The following is a 16,520-nucleotide window of genomic DNA, read 5'->3' on the forward strand; positions in this document are numbered from 1 at the left end:
ACCCAATTTCTATCATACATTAATTCACTTCATAGTAATATTGAGTTCACAATAGAAACAGAACAGAATAATTCCATAAACTTTCTAGATGTAACGACTACCAGACTACACAACAAACATGAGTTCTCCGTATATCATAAACCTACCCATACTGACACAACTATACACAACTCATCATCCCATCCTACACAACACAAATTAGCAGCCTACCATAGCATGATACATAGACTGACAGAAATTCCTATGACAAAAAATAACTTCGAGACAGAACTAAATATCATTAGACAAATAGCAGTAAACAATGGCTATAACGAACAAACAGTTAACAACATTTTAAACCAAAAACTCCATAAGAAAGCCTTGAAATTAGTGTATCCACCACCACAGAAAAAACCCAGTACCTTCTGCTCTCTCACATATACTGGCAAAATAACAACAAAAATAGCCAGATACATAAAAAAGAAAGGAATAACACCAGCTTTCAGAACTAACTGTGACGTTCCATCACTTATCTAAGTAATTATTAATGGGAACACCTTATTTAATTATGGTTAAAATTATTTTTCTCGTAATTAAAACAAGCCGTTCGCACAAAATCCTCTGGATGACGTCATACCTAGGTGCTGTGGCATCACTGATAGATTTTTGAAGTTGGCATTGACGCCGGTCGCCAGCTGTCATCAAGTCGAACGGAGCAAGGAGGGTGATTGTTCTCTGCGAAGTGCCAAGAAGGGCGGTGTAATCTCTTACAATAAGTGATTGAGAAAATTATATTTTAGCCGCATGGTTCAATTATTACTGTATTGCCAGTTATTTTATTAAGTTTGTGTTTGAATCAAAGTGACGAAATATAATGAAACTGTAAGAAGAAGGATTTTGCACCGGTATGTTTTTTATGTGTACTAGTTTTTCATTATGGCGTCCTAGTTTTGGCCATTGTAATATTATTTTCATTATGGATTGAATTTAAATCAAGTCATCGATTGGCTTTGATGTAGAATATTGCAGTGTCTATAATGTATCCAGAAAATATCTCTAAGAATATACTTAATATGTGGTTATGTTCATCAAAATTTTCCAGTTCAGAAAACCTATTGAAAATTATGTCATGACTTCCTGAAACTTATTAAATCTTACTTTATAGACTTCATAATTCTTTTCCCATCTAGTATGTTCATATATTTCCACAGTACCTATTTCTTTATACAACACATATACAACTACTTTTGAAAAAAAAAAACATATTATTTGTTAAAATAACAAAAATATCACATCCAACATTTAAATTGTAAGTTTTCTTGTCTATTCTAATCAAGGCCATATGTGTTAAAACTCTTATCACAACCTATGGTTAAAATGTCAAGGTAGATAGGTTTTTTTGGGGTCAATGAAAGGTCGAGTTTTTGTAGTCTTCTCTTCTAAAAACCTTTCCTCGTCAACTTCTCTCTTTTACTTCTTTTTATAACAGGTTTTATTGGAAATAAACTGGGAATGTTTTTGGTTTTAGCCCTTCGGGAGAAATCTCAAACGACGTATGAACTTATAAAGACCCAACAACACCACGGGTAGGCACTTCCAGGGTTCAATCGACAAGGGACAGGTCTGGAGGATATACAGCCTCCCATTTGATCTTGTTTATTTTGGTTCTTCTTCCTGCAACCCTCAGAGGGGCAGTTTCAGTAACGGTTGGACCGTTACACCACATTGGTGTTAGCTTCGTACCACGGACTTGGGTATTAGACATCAAGGAACATTGGAACCTGTGAAAAGGGGTTTGTTTTGGGGACATTTATTTATAACGGTTAAAGACATACTGTTTTTTTTTAATTTTTCAGGACATTTAGCATACTTATACTTTCATAATTTAATTACATATATTTTTTCTTTCCTCCAAAAACATAAGTATACTGTAATTTATCAGAGCCATACCTAAAGTTGATAGTGTTCCCCAAATTTACATAATTCCTTGGTAGAAGTTTCGAGCTCGAATATTCTTCCCACATATATGTTCTTTACCCTTGGTTTGTATTAATTTTAGACTTGTTCCCATGTAAATTAAATATATAATTGTCTTAATTCTCTAACTTTAAAATCATTTAACTTGCTTTCATACTTTATCAATTTTTATTAGTTTTTTGCAAATATTATTTAACGTTAACGTATCAATCATTTCCTTTTTATATTAACTTTGAATCAATCCCTAGTACCTAGCCCCTCAGGACGGTACTAGTTTTACTTGTTATTATTATTAAGAACCACTAGTCATAAAAGGGTTTTTGTATCCAGTACTACGTTGGTTCATTTAGGGACTTGTTACCCGTCAACTCATTGAGAGTTATATAAAAATATTATTTATATTAGGTATTTTTATTATTATATTATCAGGTAGTATTCAATTAGGCTGTACGTATTTTATTCGTACTATTATTTGGGGAAGGGTTGTCATTTAACCTAGATGTAAGTTGAGGGTATGCTTCCTAGGAAAGCTACTCCAATAATAATTTAATAGGTAGTTATATTTATATCACAATAGGTAATTATTTCTCATTGTCATTTTAGAGTTACATAGTTACACTTGTCATAACTTAGAGGTTGTCAATAATCTAGATAGTTATATATAATAAATATTTATTTGTTTTGTATACCAATTATTTTTTTTTCCCAGTTTTGAATTTAATAATTAAATATATTGAATATTTTACAGCAGTGTAAGATACCTGGAAGTTTCGTCCATTCCAACTTCTGGCGCCCATAATTCAGTCTATTTTATTTATCTTCTATATTCTTCTATTTTATTATATTATTATATTTATTTAATTTATTTTCTGAACATATATTTTTATCTTAAGATTTCCCTTTTCTAGTCATCATCTCTCTTTAGGTTGAGCTACTGTTCTTTGACAGGCATGCAAACGAGCCGTATCCATCCTTGAGTGTCAAGTTGTTCTCTTGCAGCTCTTGCTAGCCAACTCTATTCAGTTTGCCTCTGTCTCTCCATACTTCCATTATCAGTTCATCACCCTTCCTTCATTCATTTCATCTTATCATTTTAGTTCAGCAAATACTACTGCAAAGTGGTAAATTTTTGTTACATTTGGCGCCCAACGTGGGGCCAACCTTTTATAGGTTCTAAGACAGTAGTTCTTTTAGTTCATTTTTTTTCTTTTATTTATATTATTCCCTTCTGATATCTTTTTATACATTCTGTTCTGATTTATTTTGTTTTTAATTACTTATTAATACTTAACAGGTATACTGTCACTGCTGGATCTATTAATTAGTTGAGATTTTGAAACCTCTTTTATAGGTTGTCATACAGCTTACATTCTAGGTTGAATTTGGAACGAAGTATAAGTAACTAACATATATATTATATAATATTATTATTGCAAATTTTACTCCTTCAGCCAGTGGTGTATTTGTATGTACAGTTGATCATTAATACTTACATATTTTTTTTTGGGTACAAGTATAATAGCTAAAATTTTTTTTTCCAATATTTAGGTACTATATTTACTTGATTATACCTTATTTACTGTATTTATTTGATATATATTTTGCTGGCCATTTTTGATTTTGTTGGTGTGTTGCTAATATTTTCTCCGTACCTATATATTTTGCATACAAACTTAAGTATATTTCGTATTTCTGACTTTTGGATTGCTTGTCAATAATTTTTGCTTTCATCATGTGTGCTTTTAAAGTTGAACATCTTCTGGTGGACGAATTGGACTATGAGTTGAAAATTAGGGACGTAGTACCAGAGGAGTCAGCAACCGTCGATAGAAAACGCAATCTTCTGCGGGGTGCTTTGAAGCAAGAAGCAGGCAATAGGAGTTTCACCCAACTTTCGGCTGTACATATCCCTTTTGAGGACCAACGGAAAGGAATATCCGAAACGTTGGATAGCTTGTCGAAGAAAATAGAGAAGTTTAGGGGAACTGTACAGGACAATGAATATGTTAGATTAATATCTCGTCTAGCTCATATTTCTGGCCGGGTACACTTGTTACAGTGTACTACAGAAGAGCAGGAACCTTTTAAAAAGTCTGTTTCTCTTAAAATCCTTACATTGGAGGGTGAGCTTGATTCTAAGGTTAACCCCATAGCCACATCTACTCCTAATGCTCCAGTCAGTGTCGTTCCTAGTTTCACATACTCCAAACCCGTGCAAGTACACAAATGGGGTGTTTCATTTTCCGGTGAAAAACAGCACAATGATGTGATTACATTTTTAGAAAAGGTCGAATGTCTTCGTGTATCTAGAGGTGTCTCTGAAGAAAATTTGTTTGCTGCTTCAGCTGAATTGTTTACTGGTCCTGCTTTTACCTGGTTCATGAATAATAGAGGTAATTTATCTTGTTGGTCTGATCTGGTTCGCAAGTTGAAGTCAGATTTTCTTCCTTACTCATACCAGGATGATCTCTTGGATGAAATCAAAAACCATAAGCAGAAACCAGGGGAGTCTGTCACTATGTTCATTAACACTATTTTAGGCATGTGTAGCCGTTTAGACACTCCTTTATCTGATTTGTCCAAAATAAAAATCATCTTAAAATGTTTATTACCTTTTTACCATCAACAGTTAGCTCTTATGGACATCCAGAGTATTGATGATCTCACTGTAAAGTGCAAACGTTTGGAGGAAACGTTATCCTGGTCTTCTCAGCCTCCATCTTCATCTCGACCCTCTTCTACCTCTTCTTCTCAACCAACTTCCTTTAGACAACGTTCTTGGCAAAATAAGGGCCCTGAACATAATGTTTCTGTTTTCAGTTCCGTTGTTTGCTGGAATTGTCACCAGTCTAATCATAAGTTCAATGATTGTGGTATCCCTCAAACTCGTATTTTCTGCCACGGTTGTGGTAGGGAAAATACCCTCAAAAGAAATTGTTTCAAGTGTTCGGGAAACGAAATGTCGGAGGTCCGTCCCCTGAGCGTTTCTCCGTCCAACACCCAATCAGGGAATCAAACCCCATCAGAAAACGAGACAGCTGGCCCAAGCACACCAAGCAACTCAAACCCATCTTCCAATCGGAAAGGGAAGAAGGCATCGTTCAGGAAACAAGCACACACCACAAATCAAAATCAGTCCAGAAATTAAGTTTTAGTCATGATACGTTGAACGCACATGATTCACAGGGTTGCAAAGCCACAAATTCTTCTTTAATTGGTAGTGATAAGTATAATAATAATTTTGATGGTGAAGTAGTTCCATATAATGGTTGTATCCAACCAAATATTTTAGATTTAGATATTAACTCTTTATTAGTTAGGAAACAAAATGATAATAGGCCATATCTACCTATTCAAATTTTAGGACAATCGTGTTTAGCTTTATTAGATAGTGGCTCTAATATTTCATTGATAGGAGCACATTCATTAAATTTATTGAAAAATGCTAATATTCCCATTATGCCCATTTCATCTTTGCATGTATCTACTGCAGATGGTACAGTCCAATCTATTACAGGCAAACTCCAAATTGAAATCACAGTGGCAAATTTATGTAGGAAAATTACATTTTATGTTATTCCTTCTGTACAGAATTCTATAATTTTAGGTATGGACTTCTTCAATGCTTTTAATAGCACCTTAAGTTGTTCTGATTTTTCTTTTTCCATATCTGAATTTAATCTGTCTACCCTTAGTGCTATTCATGATTTTTCCAGTTTATCTAGTTCTGAACAAAGGCAATTGGAGAATATGATCTCTCAGTTTACTACTATTTCTTCAAATGACAAACTAGGTCGTACTTCATTAATATCTCACACTATTGAGGTGGGAAATCCTACTCCTTTCAGATTATATCAGTATCCCATACCTCAAGCCTGGCAGGCAGATTTAGAAAAAGAAGTAGATTCGATGCTTGCTTTAAATATCATAGAACATTCAACGTCGTCCTATTGTTCCCCACTCTGGTTAACAAAGAAGAAGGATGGATCCTTCAGGATCTGCTTTGATGGTCGAAAACTAAACAGTATCACCACTAACAGGGATGCTTATCCAATTCCCCGAATTGATGTGATTTTGAGCAAACTTCAGAATGCCAAATACATCTCTTCGATAGATTTGTCTAAGGCCTTCTTACAGATCCCACTGAGTGAAGAGAGCAAGAAGTATACTGCTTTTGCTGTCAGTGGTAAAGGATTATTCCAGTTTGTCACCATGCCTTTTGGTCTTGTTTCTGCTCCTCAGACAATGTGTCGTCTGATGGATTTAGTCATTGGTCCACAGTTAGAGCCCTATGTTTTCTATTATTTGGACGATATTTTGGTTGTCACTCCTGATTTTTCCCTTCATATGGAAATTTTAGATAAGTTATTCTTACGTCTTAAGGAAGCTAATCTAACGATTAATTTGGATAAGTGTCAGTTCTGTCGTCCTAGTCTTAAGTTTCTGGGTTATGTTGTGGATAACCAGGGTCTGAGGACTGATCCGGAGAAAATAGTTGCTATTAAGAATTTTCCTATACCTAAGACCACCACCCAAGTCCGTAGGATATTGGGAATGTGTGGATATTATCGCCGGTTTGTACCTTCGTACTCTACCTTGTTGTCACCTCTTACTGATCTTTTGAAGAACAGAAAAAAAGGGCAGACCATTACTTGGACTCCTGAGGCCGATGAAGCTTTTAGGCGCGTTAAAGAGGCTTTAACTAGCGCACCGGTTATGATGTCACCTAATTTTAACGAGCATTTTTATTTGATGACTGATTGCTCTAATACTGCTTCTGGTGGCGTGTTGTTTCAGTTGAAAGATGGCTCTGAACATCCCATAGCCTACACGAGTAAGAAATTAAATAAGGCCCAGAAAAACTATTCCACCACGGAGAAAGAACTCTTAGCTATCATACATGGGTTGGAAGCATTCCGTTATTATTTAGAGGGTCGTAATTTCACTATAATTACGGACCATAGTTCCTTGGTATGGCTTCATAGTATGAAAAACCCATCTCAGAGACTTTCCCGATGGATATGCAAACTGGCTGCCTATTCATATAAAATTGTTCATCGAAAGGCCAACGGTGTAGTGGTTGCTGATGCTCTTTCCCGTGTCCATGACCTTAATGTATTCGATTTGTCCACATTAACTCCTGATGAGTGGTATCAGAATATGATTGATAGGGTTACTCAAGACCCACAAAATTATCCCGATTTTAAGGTAGAGAACAATATACTCTACAAACATATCTTAAGTCCTATAGAGGCCTTATCCAATATGTCAGATTGGAAAATAGTTGTACCTACGCCAAATAGGGAAAACATATTACGTATGTCTCATGATGAAGTTACTGCTGGACATTTTGGTTTTTATAAAACTTTTCATCGTATTGCTGAGTTATATTATTGGCCTGGCATGCGGAAGTCTATTAAAAAGTACATTTCTAAATGCATGGTTTGTGCTACTTGTAAACCAAGTAATTTACCACAAGCTGGACTTATGGGGTCCTTCAGGAACATTAATTTTCCTTGGCAGATGATCTCAATGGATCTCATTGGACCGTATCCTCGGAGCTACAAGGGTAATACCTATTGCTTGGTAGTTGTGGATTATTTCACCAAATTTCCTTTAGTTTGTCCTCTTCGTCAGGCCACAACTCCAGCAATTTTGAAATATTTGGAAGAACAAGTCTTTTTGGTGTATGGTGTTCCCCAAATTGTGTCATGTGACAACGGTCCTCAGTTTGTATCAAAGGCCTTTAAAGATCTTTTAGCTAAATATAAGGTTCAGAAGACCTTTTATAATGCTGCCTACCATCCTCAAGCCAATCATACTGAGAGAGTGAATCGCAGTATCGTCACAGCCCTTAGGTCTTATACAGCTTGGGATCAATATATCCATTCCATCGCTCAAGCCATAAGGACCTCTGTCCATGAGGTGACCCAATGTTCTCCGGCATATCTCAATTTTGGTAGAAATGTTGCTTTATCTGGTGACTATTTTGGTGCAATCTCAGACACTTCCACAAATCTCCCTCAGATATCCAATAACCTTCATCGCTTAGATGATCTCCAGACTCTACCTCAAATTTTTTCTGACATTAGGAAGAAGTTAAAAACTTCCTATTTAAGGAACCAGCGGCAGTATAATTTGAGGAAAAGAGATCTGCGATTCTTCGTTGGAGATAGAGTGTTGAAGCGAAACTTTGTAAAGTCTAATAAGGGTGATGCTATTTCGGCAAAATTTTGCCAGAAATATATTCCCTGTACGGTTGTGAAAGTAATATCTCCGTTAGTATATGAATTGAAGGACAATTCGACTAACAGACGAATTGGACAATTTCACCTAAAGGATTTACTGCCTGATAACACCATGGATGAGGTTGATTCGTCATCTTCGGAAGAAGATTAACTTTATAGGGTTGTTTGAGCTAACTTCTTCCTCTATTTGTCTTTAGCTCGATCCTTATTAAGATTCAGTATTTTAGTTTAATGTTTTATTCACCAGATAGAGCAGGTACATAGCTCCATTTTTATCTTTTGGCATGGTTGTTAGATGACTTCCAATTTATGAATCATTAGGTTAATTATTTATGTAGTACTCTTATGTATGAGCTTATCATTTTTTTTTTTTCATTATTAATGTTGCACTTTAATTATTATGAATCAACATTATTAATTACTAATGCTGTTAGTAGGATTATCCAGTTAGTAAGAACCTACTTGTACCTTATAGAGTGTACACCTCACCCCTTAGTATAGAAGGGTTGTTGATTATTATATATTTATATATTTGAATATGGGCTCATACAAGTATGTTGGTTTAATATTGATATTTGGTATGGAACTATGGAACTAACAATATTATACACTACTTCTCTCAGGTTGTATGTTGTATTTTTGATATTTGATTACCTACTTTTTTTTATAGATGTATCTTTTATTATCTTGTTATTAGATTTGCCATATTGGAAAGATGTGGTGGTTCTTAACTTGATATTGGTTTACTTTATCAACATTTGTCACAGATATCTTAAATACTTTGTAATAATTTATGTCCTTATGCCCTACACAGTATGATTCTGGAATTAGTTGGAATTCTGATGTATGTATGGATTTCTTCTTAAGAACTAGTCAGCCAATACTCTGTTAATGTGGGTTCCTAGGTAACCTAGTGAATGCGTGGGTTCGAAATTCAGCAACTGATCACTGCTATCCGATTTCGTCACCTATGTTTTCATAGCAGAGTACGCTGATGTTTATCCATCAAATTATTTCTGGTCGGGAAATGTCTGCAGCATTTCCTAACCATCCTTGTGTAATTAGTCCAATTATTCCAGTTACATGTTTACCATTTGTTAGGGAAGTACTTAGTTTATATTATGTCTCGTACTTCATAGTATGGTTGTTGTTGACTACCCATATACATAGTAGGTTCCTTAGTTTAGTATTTGAGGTGTTTGAACAAATCAATTGTTTATTTTTAGTAGATTCCCACTTCTTTCCTTAGACATTAGTTTGTTTAGTTTAGTATTAGTGAGAATTGGTCCATAAATCTTCCTGATCGTTCTTCTTTGGATATGCTCTTATAAATCTGGTATCCATTGATAGTCCGATTTTGAATTAAGTGTCCGATTCCTCACTTATTTTGTTTATTTGGTTGTATAGGCTCGTACTACCGGATGTGGGTGTACGTATACCTAATTTATTTATGTGATTTAATATTGGTGTGAATTGGTCCATAAATCTTCCTGGTCGTCCTTCTGTGGATATGCTTTATGAATCTGGTGTCCATTGATAGTCCGACTTTGGATTAAGTGTCCGATTCCATATTTATTTTGATTAATGAGTTTTTGGATGACTTTGATATGTTTACTATTTGTATTATTTGGCACTGGTGAGAATTGTTCCATAAATCTTCCTGATTGTTCTTCTCTGGATATGCTATTACGAATCTGGTGTCCATTGTTAGTTCAAATATGGATTAAGTGTTCGATTCTTCACTTATTGTAGTTATTGATTTCTTTGGTCTTACTTCAGTATATTTATTTGCGTTATTGTACGAACAGGCTCACACCTTTGCCTGGTTGTTCGTCCTTGGATATACATTTTATAAATCTGATGTCCCTGGATAGTTCGATTTTGGATTTCGGGCCCATTCGACATTTATTTGTTATTATGAACTTTAGTAAATTATTTAGTTTATCTTTGGCTTTAGACAATGCCGAGGATATTTTAATATGACTTCGAGTCATCTGTTGTAAGTCATGATATCTGTTGCAGGGACTCTCCTGCTTTCCTCTATTCCTTGGTTTGTGGTTATTTTGTAATCTGGCGAATCAACGCGAAATAATACACTACTACTACTTTAGTTTAATATTTAGAGTATAAATAAAAAAAAAATTTAATAAATTTTTTTTTCTCCCAGTAGGAGAGGAATGTGACGCTCCATCACTTATCTAAGTAATTATTAATGGGAACACCTTATTTAATTATGGTTAAAATTATTTTTCTCGTAATTAAAACAAGCCGTTCGCACAAAATCCTCTGGATGACGTCATACCTAGGTGCTGTGGCATCACTGATAGATTTTTTAAGTTGGCATTGACGCCGGTCGCCAGCTGTCATCAAGTCGAACGGAGCAAGGAGGGTGATTGTTCTCTGCGAAGTGCCAAGAAGGGCGGTGTAATCTCTTACAATAAGTGATTGAGAAAATTATATTTTAGCCGCATGGTTCAATTATTACTGTATTGCCAGTTATTTTATTAAGTTTGTGTTTGAATCAAAGTGACGAAATATAATGAAACTGTAAGAAGAAGGATTTTGCACCGGTATGTTTTTTATGTGTACTAGTTTTTCATTATGGCGTCCTAGTTTTGGCCATTGTAATATTATTTTCATTATGGATTGAATTTAAATCAAGTCATCGATTGGCTTTGATGTAGAATATTGCAGTGTCTATAATGTATCCAGAAAATATCTCTAAGAATATACTTAATATGTGGTTATGTTCATCAAAATTTTCCAGTTCTGAAAACCTATTGAAAATTATGTCATGACTTCCTGAAACTTATTAAATCTTACTTTATAGACTTCATAATTCTTTTCCCATCTAGTATGTTCATATATTTCCACAGTACCTATTTCTTTATACAACACATATACAACTACTTTTGAAAAAAAAAAAAACATATTATTTGTTAAAATAACAAAAATATCACATCCAACATTTAAATTGTAAGTTTTCTTGTCTATTCTAATCAAGGCCATATGTGTTAAAACTCTTATCACAACCTATGGTTAAAATGTCAAGGTAGATAGGTTTTTTTGGGGTCAATGAAAGGTCGAGTTTTTGTAGTCTTCTCTTCTAAAAACCTTTCCTCGTCAACTTCTCTCTTTTACTTCTTTTTATAACAGGTTTTATTGGAAATAAACTGGGAATGTTTTTGGTTTTAGCCCTTCGGGAGAAATCTCAAACGACGTATGAACTTATAAAGACCCAACAACACCACGGGTAGGCACTTCCAGGGTTCAATCGACAAGGGACAGGTCTGGAGGATATACAGCCTCCCATTTGATCTTGTTTATTTTGGTTCTTCTTCCTGCAACCCTCAGAGGGGCAGTTTCAGTAACGGTTGGACCGTTACACCACATTGGTGTTAGCTTCGTACCACGGACTTGGGTATTAGACATCAAGGAACATTGGAACCTGTGAAAAGGGGTTTGTTTTGGGGACATTTATTTGTAACGGTTAAAGACATACTGTTTTTTTTAATTTTTCAGGACATTTAGCATACTTATACTTTCATAATTTAATTACATATATTTTTTCTTTCCTTCAAAAACATAAGTATACTGTAATTTATCAGAGCCATACCTAAAGTTGATAGTGTTCCCCAAATTTACATAATTCCTTGGTAGAAGTTTCGAGCTCGAATATTCTTCCCACATATATGTTCTTTACCCTTGGTTTGTATTAATTTTAGACTTGTTCCCATGTAAATTAAATATATAATTGTCTTAATTCTCTAACTTTAAAATCATTTAACTTGCTTTCATACTTTATCAATTTTTATTAGTTTTTTGCAAATATTATTTAACGTTAACGTATCAATCATTTCCTTTTTATATTAACTTTGAATCAATCCCTAGTACCTAGCCCCTCAGGACGGTACTAGTTTTACTTGTTATTATTATTAAGAACCACTAGTCATAAAAGGGTTTTTGTATCCAGTACTACGTTGGTTCATTTAGGGACTTGTTACCCGTCAACTCATTGAGAGTTATATAAAAATATTATTTATATTAGGTATTTTTATTATTATATTATCAGGTAGTATTCAATTAGGCTGTACGTATTTTATTCGTACTATTATTTGGGGAAGGGTTGTCATTTAACCTAGATGTAAGTTGAGGGTATGCTTCCTAGGAAAGCTACTCCAATAATAATTTAATAGGTAGTTATATTTATATCACAATAGGTAATTATTTCTCATTGTCATTTTAGAGTTACATAGTTACACTTGTCATAACTTAGAGGTTGTCAATAATCTAGATAGTTATATATAATAAATATTTATTTGTTTTGTATACCAATTATTTTTTTTTTCCCAGTTTTGAATTTAATAATTAAATATATTGAATATTTTACAGCAGTGTAAGATACCTGGAAGTTTGGTCCATTCCAACTTCTGGCGCCCATAATTCAGTCTATTTTATTTATCTTCTATATTCTTCTATTTTATTATATTATTATATTTATTTAATTTATTTTCTGAACATATATTTTTATCTTAAGATTTCCCTTTTCTAGTCATCATCTCTCTTTAGGTTGAGCTACTGTTCTTTGACAGGCATGCAAACGAGCCGTATCCATCCTTGAGTGTCAAGTTGTTCTCTTGCAGCTCTTGCTAGCCAACTCTATTCAGTTTGCCTCTGTCTCTCCATACTTCCATTATCAGTTCATCACCCTTCCTTCATTCATTTCATCTTATCATTTTAGTTCAGCAAATACTACTGCAAAATGGTAAATTTTTGTTACATAACAACAACTTAAGTAAACATATTAAAAACAATAAAAGCCGAAAAAGAAAGCAACTACAGAGTGGTGTGTACAAACTAAATTGTGGTGACTGTCCGAAAACTTACATCGGTCAAACTGGCAGAACTTTTGACAAACGGATAGCAGAACACAAAAGGGCTTTCAACAATAGAAAAACAGACACTTCTACATAAGCACTTCACCTTCTAGATCATAATCATTCTTTCAATGAAGAGTTTCAAATTCTACATATTCAAAATAAAGGCCTTAAGCTATCACTTTTAGAATCAATGGAAATTAATAAATTGAAAAATACAGATATAATTCTGAATGACCAACTCGAGACAAACAGCTCCCCACTCCTCAACTTCTTCAGTTAAAGACTTAAAAAGGCAAACACATTGTAAGATATATCACTTGAGAAAGGCACTTTGCCGAAACAGGTGTAGTAATAACATAGTTGTAATAAATTTTGTGGAAGTATAGAAAACAAACGTTTTTCAGTGTTTTATTGTGAGAACTCCAAAAGTTCTCTCCTCTCATTTTCACAATAATACAGAATCAAAGAGGAATTTCGTCTCAATTTGATCTGTCTCTCGTTCCACTTTTCAGCTCTATCCTCCACTATAAAACAACCACTGGTACTTGCTATCTAACTATCCACGAAAACGTTGACTGCTCTTCAGCGATGCCAATCACATAATCCTTCTTTCCTTTCTCCAACTGTCTCAACTTTCAAGCTTCTCTTTCCCCATTCCAAATTTCCTAGCCAATCAGAAACATTTATCTCTCCACCTTCCTCTCTTTTCATTCGAAAACAAACAGTCATTCTTTCAAAAATATTCCTACCATCATAATTACTTTCGGGGATTTCTACAACATTAACTTGAGGTTAAACAAAAAAAGATTAAAATTCCAAACTTTCTTTTAAACTATTTTTCTAGAAACTGATAATTACCTCTACCTGTAGATTCTACCTTTTCCGTAATAAACAATGTTTTTACATTATAATCCTAAATAAATCTTCCTTTCACTTTAATTATTCACAAAAGACTTTAGTTCTTCATCGAAAAACTCATTAAAGGAGAAATCCACTTACATGCAAACTAACTTCTAATAAATATTTACACATCAATATACAGGGTGGATCAAATTTATGTGCCCGTGTTATATAAAAAAATAAAAATTTTATTCTATCTTTGATTGATAGATTGATCCACAATAATATATATATATATATATATATATATATATATATATATATATATATATATATATATATATATATATATATATATATATATATATTGATGTGATCTTGATTATTGATATGAGATAATATTTTTATATGTCATTTAATTTAATCAATGCATTAATAATAATCTAATTAATTTACCAGATCACATATCAATATGTTTTCAATCTCAGGGCTTTTTATAAAATGAATTACTTACATACGTGGCTTCTAAGTATTTCTCAATGGTTCCTAATCGGGATAGGAAAGAAAAGAGTAAAATAATAACACATATGGGTTACAATTGTAATCAAAATATTGTTTATTTTATTTAAATGGCAATCACTGCTTAATATTTGCTATATCTTATTATTCTTAAACATAACATTTACACATGGGAATCTTATTTCGTTTTGGTTTCCAATTGAAAGTTTTTATTAACATTTAACTATTATGATTTATTAGCAACAATTATATTTAAGTTTGATGAAGCTTTTCTGATATTATTGATTATGTTTCTTCAATTTTAAATGTGGTATTTAATACGAAAAACCCATACATTCATGTCCAAACAAATGAGACTGACCTTTTTCTGGTGAACTGAGAATGTCTTCACACAAGACCCGTTTCCTGCTATCCTTGGCTGCAATCAAAACCTCGTCCTGGCTTCCAGTAATGTTCTCCTCTGAAACTAGCTCGTGTAGCTCTCGTTTCCTGCTTCTGTCGTGATGCTGTGTTCTACCTTTTTCGAAACTGCAATCAGCTACCGGGAACTCTTGGCTCAAGGAGGTTCTTTTACTCTCAACCTGGCCTACCTCTCGTTCCACGATAGATACTCCACACTCACGGAACTACACCGGCTTTCTCACTCTCCGTACACTACCGTCTACTACTGGACTTCACTTCTCGACAGCTCAAAACATTCTGATCTCTATTTGTCATTCATTCCCCTACTTTCTAAATATCCCTTCCAGATTCACAAATCAAACTTCCACCACCAACTCTCATTCGCAGTATTCCTCAAAACCAATTTTTAATCTTTCTAAATATGCTTAATGGATTTCAAAAGAAAAATAGTTAATTCCCATTCTAAAATTACTTTCTACTAATTACAAAATTTAATGATCTATTATCTACTTCAACTGAGTCTTATTTAGCATAAGCTAATGATCGAACCTTCCGCGAACTACGATAATGACCTATTATCGATTTCACTTGAGTTTTATTTAGCATAGGCTAATGATCGAACCTTCCGCGAACAACGATAATGGTACGCCATTCACTTTGTTTATTCTAAGCGCATTTTCCCGAGTTTCGTTTAATCACTTCTTAAAATTAAATATAACAATTTGTTGTATACAGGTTGTTCTAAATTTATATGCCCGTGGTTGAGAAAATTGAAAATATTTTGTATTAAATTGAATTTTGTTTATAATTATTAAAATTTAATTTTCATATCAAATAGAAATATAACAAATCCCCGCCTTGTATTCGATAAAATTTATCTGCATTTTTAAATAAATTTTCTCGAGGCAAAACCAACTCCCTGTATATTTCCTTACTTTAATCTACGTCTTATATCCTAACTTACTATCTACTTCATGTAATTCTGTCTTTTATTCGTGATATTTGTATACATCGTGAATATTATAAATTCCTCGGATCTTTTCCGAGTTCCTGTGCCTCAACTCATAACTATTTATTCCATTTTCATTATTCACGATGTACGGGCCTTCGAAAACAGGCATCAACTTTGCGCAAATGCCACCAGGAAGATTTGATACTCGTAATGCCCTCACGAGTACTTTTTCACCCTTTTGGAAAGTCACTGGTCTTCTTTTTCTATTTTGTTCCTGTCTTTGGATATATTTTTCGTTGCTTCGCCGTAATCTTCTCTGTACGGTTTCAATCACCTGTTGATATTCTTTTGGATCTTGGTCTTCCCATGGCCTTATCGGCAGTACACCCTTCATGATGTATTCTGGGGTCTCTTTTATTACTGTGCTCGGAATTGTATTTAGATACCTTTCTATTTCCGCCATTTTCCTGTCCCAGTGGCGATGTTGACCATCTGTTGCAATGCGAAGAAATTTCGTCACTTCCTGTATGAATCGTTCCGAAGGATTACTCTGTGGATGCCTGATGCTGACAAAATTTGTCTCTATTCCTCGTTCTCGAAGTTGTCCCTTGAAACGATCATTTCGGAAATACGTTGCATTGTCCAGTAGAATCTTTTTTGGTGTTCCTACTATGGCTATAAAATTGTCGATTTTTCTTAATATTTCTTCCCCCTTTGTGGTGC

General features: G+C 33.9%; 1 long non-coding RNA gene across 1 annotated transcript; it reads left to right on the forward strand.

Annotated features, from left to right (window-relative positions):
• Positions 1–10,401: 10,401 nt before the first annotated feature.
• On the forward strand, positions 10,402–12,533 carry LOC126885100 (uncharacterized). The gene is made up of 2 exons (XR_007698283.1): positions 10,402–10,774; positions 11,400–12,533. It is a non-coding gene; the product is annotated as an uncharacterized LOC126885100 (long non-coding RNA).
• The last annotated feature ends 3,987 nt before the right edge of the window (positions 12,534–16,520 follow it).

This window comes from Diabrotica virgifera, chromosome 5 (genome assembly GCF_917563875.1).
Source record: "Diabrotica virgifera virgifera chromosome 5, PGI_DIABVI_V3a".
Taxonomy (NCBI): Eukaryota; Metazoa; Arthropoda; class Insecta; order Coleoptera; family Chrysomelidae; genus Diabrotica; species Diabrotica virgifera.